Genomic DNA, 6,698 nt, shown 5'->3' on the forward strand with positions numbered 1-6,698 from the left:
ATTGTTTATTTGACAATAGTTTTTGATCTTGTAGATGATTCATGATATGCCTCCTTAGAAATGATTCCATCAATTTAGAAACAACTGATGTCAGGCTGACTGGTCTATAGTTTATTGCTAGATTTTGAGCACCCTTGTTCTTGTAAATTGGCGAAACGTAAGCCGTCTTCCATTCTTTCGGTATGATTCCACACGACAAGGTTTTATTCATTATGATCGCCAAAGGCTCGGCTACGTGGTCGACCAATTCTACCAACATTTTGGGATGAATTTCATTTGGACCAAAGGATTTGTTGGTGTCAATCAGTTTTATCTGTTTCTTCATCATCTCCTCGGTGACGAATAGATCACTAATCTTCTTATCTGTTCGTGCAGGGAAGTCTGGCAATTCACCCTCTGGCTCATCAGTAAAGACACTACATAACTGCTTTTGCAAGATGTTTGCCTTCTCGTGGTCGTCATGTTTAAGAGACGATTTATCGTCAGGGTTCTGAAGAAGTGGCGAAACTCCACTTGTTGATTTGATTTTATGGTAAAAACATAGATAAACAACGACGTAGTCTCTTTATTAATCAGTCATTTGCACCTACTTCAGTCCCATTTTATGCCATTGTTACGATTTTACAACTCATACATAATAGTCTCTAGGTATTTATTTTTAACTGTTTTTAGCTTTTCGTTTTGTCTTTTTTCAAAACTGTTTTTATTGTAATTTTACTAGCCAATTATAAATTTGTTCTTAAAATGTTTTTAAAATTTTTTTCTTGTTAATAGATCTTTACACTCTGACGATGACCTCTTGTTGTGAAGGTCGAATATACAGTTTTTAAATAAAAAAAACATGGCGCTCATGATTATTCTTTTTATCATTAAATTATTGGCCCAAGGAAATATCTTTCAATATTCTGCTTATAAAAAACAATTGAATTTGAAATATAAAAATCAAAAATAGAATTTCATCAATTATCATTAAATAAATCTAAGATTTTTGAAGTCAAAATTTAGTGTTGGTTGTAGTGACGGAATGGCATTATCATCATCACTGTTTTTGACTTTTTGTAGTGTTAAACTTGTTGGTAAAGCAGCAAAAAGTTGTTAACAAGTTGCTTGAAGGTGAAATACACACTCTGTGAAAATTTGGCTTCAATTGGTCTAGTAGTTTCGAAGAAATATGAGGAACACGTCAAAAACAATCTTTTTCAACTGACTTTATTTTTGGCAATCTATACGTACCTCTTCTTTTCATTCACAAAAGACAGCCTGCCAATTCAAATGGAATCAAGCCGGACGACCAAACGTAGCATAAAATCGAAATAATATGCATGTAGTCTCTTCTTGATTGATTTAGGTTTGACTACTTGTCTCTATGTCTTTGACCAAGAAGGCGTCAAGGTAAAGTTTTTTTACCTTTGAAAATAAGTGGAGAAGGATTTTTTTAAGATTTTTCAAAAAGATTTTAGAAATCGTTTGGAGAATTACCAAAATCTGAGTGTGGCTTACGCAGTGATATAATTCCACCTGAATTAATTATTTCAGTAAATCAATCCACAGTTTTTTCAAAAATATCTGTAGTGACCTACCTTGATAGGTTTATGTTGAGCGAGGCAAAAGCCAGCTTGGCAGAGAGTGCAGACGTCTTTCATGAAGAAGAAGAAATAGTTGTAAGAACTGAACTTTACCTTGTCAATTATTTGTGTCACTCCCTGTTTGTTGACCCCCAAGCCATTCGACTAAGTGGGTACTACAATATCTTTAAAACTCAAGCGAAAAAAAGATGTTTTAAACCCCTTATTTTGATAGACCTTTTTTCAAAGAGGACGTCCTGTTGAATAATTATGTAGTCCAGCCATAAAAACAATGATAGAGACATGCATAATGGCCTAATTTAACTTGAGTCCCGCTCGGGACTGTCCCGATCTAGAACGACGTGGTAAAGAGGTCGAAATCAATGAGAAAAAAATTGATCGATGGTTTGATTTATACTATATACTTTTACTTGAGTCCCGATTTTGCGTACGAAATGTTTGGATTCGGGACTAAATTAAAATTCCCGATTTGGCCTACGAAAAGGTTGAATTCGGGACTCAAGTAAAAGTATATATAGTAACGAGAAACTTTTAGTCCCGATTTACCTTACGAACATATTGGATTCGGGACTCAAGTAAAAGTATATATAATACATATTTAATATCTGAGTCACTGAAAAGATGGATATGGCGGCTTGAATTTGAAAATCAGGGAAGTGTGGGGCAGATCTCTATTTACACGGGCTAATTAAAGCTTGTCTTGAAAATGTAAATTTCGGGACGGTCCCGAATCCGCCTATATAAAGGCTTGATTCGGGCGGTCCCGAATTGGTTTACGAAAAGGTTGAATTCGGGACTCAAGTAAAAGTATATATAGTAACGAGAAACTTTCAGTCCCGATTTACCTTACGAACATATTGGATTCGGGACTCAAGTAAAAGTATATATAATACATATTTACTATCTGAGTCACTGAAAAGATGGATACGGCGGCTTGAATTTGAAAATCAGGGAAGTGTGGGGCAGATCTTTATTTATACGGGCTAATTATAGCTTGTCTTGAAAATGTAAATTTCGGGACGGTCCCGAATCCGTCTATATAAAGGTTTGATTCGGGACGGTCCCGAATTGGTTTACGAAAAGGTTGAATTCGGGACTCAAGTAAAAGTATATATAGTAACGAGAAACTTTCAGTCCCGATTTACCTTACGAACATATTGGATTCGGGACTCAAGTAAAAGTATATATAATACATATTTAATATCTGAGTCACTGAAAAGATGGATATGGCGGCTTGAATATGAAAATCAGGGAAGTGTGGGGCAGATCTCTATTTACACGGGCTAATTATAGCTTGTCTTGAAAATGTAAATTTCGGGACGGTCCCGAATCCGTCTATATAAAGGTTTGATTCGGGGCGGTCCCGAATTGGTTTACGAAAAGGTTGAATTCGGGACTCAAGTAAAAGTATATATAGTAACGAGAAACTTTCAGTCCCGATTTACCTTACGAACATATTGGATTCGGGACTCAAGTAAAAGTATATATAATACATATTTACTATCTGAGTCACTGAAAAGATGGATATGGCGGCTTGAATTTGAAAATCAGGGAAGTGTGGGGCAGATCTCTATTTACACGGGCTAATTAAAGCTTGTCTTGAAAATGTAAATTTCGGGACGGTCCCGAATCCGCCTATATAAAGGCTTGATTCGGGGCGGTCCCGAATTGGTTTACGAAAAGGTTGAATTCGGGACTCAAGTAAAAGTATATATAGTAACGAGAAACTTTCAGTCCCGATTTACCTTACGAACATATTGGATTCGGGACTCAAGTAAAAGTATATATAATACATATTTACTATCTGAGTCACTGAAAAGATGGATACGGCGGCTTGAATTTGAAAATCAGGGAAGTGTGGGGCAGATCTTTATTTATACGGGCTAATTATAGCTTGTCTTGAAAATGTAAATTTCGGGACGGTCCCGAATCCGTCTATATAAAGGTTTGATTCGGGACGGTCCCGAATTGGTTTACGAAAAGGTTGAATTCGGGACTCAAGTAAAAGTATATATAGTAACGAGAAACTTTCAGTCCCGATTTACCTTACGAACATATTGGATTCGGGACTCAAGTAAAAGTATATATAATACATATTTACTATCTGAGTCACTGAAAAGATGGATACGGCGGCTTGAATTTGAAAATCAGGGAAGTATGGGGCAGATCTTTATTTATACTGGCTAATTATAGCTTGTCTTGAAAGTGTAAATTTCGGGACGGTCCCGAATCTGTCTATATAAAGGTTTGATTCGGGATGGTCCCGAATTGGTCTACGAAAAGGTTGAATTCGGGACTCAAGTAAAAGTATATATAGCAACGTGAAACTTTTAGTCCCGATTTACTTTACGAACATATTGGATTTGGGACTCAATTAAAACTATATATAGCAACGAGAAATTTTTAGTCCCGATTTACTTTACGAACATATATTGGATTCGGGACTCAATTAAAACTATATATTTTAGTCCCGATTTTCCTTATTTCAAAATTTCTAAAGAAGGCGAAATACTATATTAGAACAAAAAATCCAAACAGAGTATTCCGCCTTCTTTAAAGAAATACCCCTTTGAATGTTTCTAAAGAAGGCAGAATACACTACTATGGACTTTACTGTCCTAACATAGTATTCCGCCTTCTTAAAAAAAATAGGCTTTCGAATGTTTCTAAAGAAGGCAGAATACACTACTATGGACTTTACTGTCCTAACATAGTATTCCGCCTTCTTAAAAAAAACCCTTCGAATGTTTCTAAAGAAGGCGGAATACACTACTATGGACTTACTGTCCTAACATAGTATTCCGCCTTCTTTAAAAAAATAGGCTTTCGAATGTTTCTAAAGAAGACAGAATACACTACTATGGACTTTACTGTCCTAACATAGTATTCCGCCTTCTTAAAAAAAAACCCTTCGAATGTTTCTAAAGAAGGCGGAATACACTACTATGGACTTACTGTCCTAACATAGTATTCCGCCTTCTTTAAAAAAATAGGCTTTCGAATGTTTCTAAAGAAGACAGAATACACTACTATGGACTTTACTGTCCTAACATAGTATTCCGCCTTCTTAAAAAAAAACCCTTCGAATGTTTCTAAAGAAGGCGGAATACACTACTATGGACTTACTGCCCTAGCATAGTATTCCGACTTCTTAAAAAAATACCCCTTCGAATGTTTTTATTTAAAGAAGGCGGAATACACTACTATACTATAAACTTACTGTCCTAACATAGTATTCCGCCTTCTTTAAAAAAATAGGCTTTCGAATGTTTCTAAAGAAGACAGAATACACTACTATGGACTTTACTGTCCTAACATAGTATTCCGCCTTCTTTAAAAAAACCCTTTCGAATGTTTCTAAAGAAGGCAGAATACACTACTATGGACTTACTGCCCTAACATAGTATTCCGCCTTCTTTAAAAAAACCCTTTCGCATGTTTCTAAAGAAGGCGGAATACACTACTATGGACTTACTGCCCTAGCATAGTATTCCGCCTTCTTTAAAAAAATACCCCTTCGAATGTTTCTAAAGAAGGCAGAATACACTACTTTGGACTTACTGCCCTAACATAGTATTCCGCCTTCTTTAAAAAAATACGTTTTCGAATATTTCTAAAGAAGGCGAAATACTATATTAGAACAAAAAATCCAAACAGAGTATTCCGCCTTCTTTAAAGAAATACCCCTTTGAATGTTTCTAAAGAAGGCGGAATACACTACTATACTATGAACTTACTGTCCTAACATAGTATTCCGCCTTCTTTAAAAAAATAGGCTTTCGAATGTTTCTAAAGAAGACAGAATACACTACTATGGACTTTACTGTCCTAACATAGTATTCCGCCTTCTTAAAAAAAAACCCTTCGAATGTTTCTAAAGAAGGCGGAATACACTACTATGGACTTACTGCCCTAGCATAGTATTCCGACTTCTTAAAAAAATACCCCTTCGAATGTTTTTATTTAAAGAAGGCGGAATACACTACTATACTATAAACTTACTGTCCTAACATAGTATTCCGCCTTCTTTAAAAAAACCCTTTCGAATGTTTCTAAAGAAGGCAGAATACACTACTATGGACTTACTGCCCTAACATAGTATTCCGCCTTCTTTAAAAAAACCCTTTCGCATGTTTCTAAAGAAGGCGGAATACACTACTATGGACTTACTGCCCTAGCATAGTATTCCGCCTTCTTTAAAAAAATACCCCTTCGAATGTTTCTAAAGAAGGCAGAATACACTACTTTGGACTTACTGCCCTAACATAGTATTCCGCCTTCTTTAAAAAAATACGTTTTCGAATATTTCTGAAGAAGACGGAATACACTATGTATTTACTCTCCCATATAGTACTCTGCTTTCCTTGAAAAATACGTTAATAAGCGAGGGAACGGCTATTAGGTACCCGAGAGTATTACAAACACGGACAATCATTTCCAAAAATTTAAATCGGTATAGTACTTTTCCGGGCGTGTTACAATGACGTTGAAATCGGGTTCCGGCAAATTAGAATGGGCTTATTTAAAACGCATAATAACGGAGAGAAGAGGAAGGGAATCGATTCCAAAGAAAACCCAAAAAGGTATAGACATGAATGATTTATGGTTAAGTACAAATTCGACGAAAATCCCTTGTCTGAAAAGTCGAATCCCTCTCGGGACTTAAGTCCAATTAGGCCTGCATAATTACTGTATCATGCATATTGTAATAATTGTGCATGGTTTTATCACTGTTTTTCTGCTGGACTACATAATTATTCAACAGGGTGGCCTCTTTGAAAAAAGGTCTATTGAGTAGTGTGCATCAACTGAGATGAAAAAGTAACTCTGATCCAAAATATGAGATGCTGTCCAAAAAGTTTGCTTACCTTCTTTGTCAGTCTTTAAAATTATGATATATTGTTTTCCTCGTCGTTTTTCTACACTGCTTAGAATTGTAAAATTTAACTGCTACACCTACTACACTTGTCCCATGCCATATGCCATGTTAAATTTCATCTTAACCTGTTAACCACTGTACCATCACCTAACTACTTTCAGTTTCATTCAACCCGGTGAGTTCCAAGAATTTCACATTCTATGATGTCATGATTTTACCTTATTTGGTAAGAT

General features: G+C 35.7%; 1 protein-coding gene across 1 annotated transcript in view; it reads right to left on the reverse strand.

Annotated features, from left to right (window-relative positions):
• Positions 1-6,591, reverse strand: part of LOC136824100 (uncharacterized) — a 32,525-nt gene extending 25,934 nt beyond the window's left edge. The window contains exon 1 of the mRNA XM_067080264.1: positions 6,455-6,591. The gene's annotated coding sequence lies outside the window, so the exon portion shown is untranslated. The remainder of the gene's footprint in view (positions 1-6,454) is intronic.
• Between the last annotated feature and the right edge of the window lie 107 nt (positions 6,592-6,698).

Source organism: Clytia hemisphaerica, unplaced genomic scaffold (assembly GCF_902728285.1).
Source record: "Clytia hemisphaerica strain Z4C2 unplaced genomic scaffold, Clytia hemisphaerica genome assembly, whole genome shotgun sequence".
Classification (NCBI taxonomy): Eukaryota; Metazoa; Cnidaria; class Hydrozoa; order Leptothecata; family Clytiidae; genus Clytia; species Clytia hemisphaerica.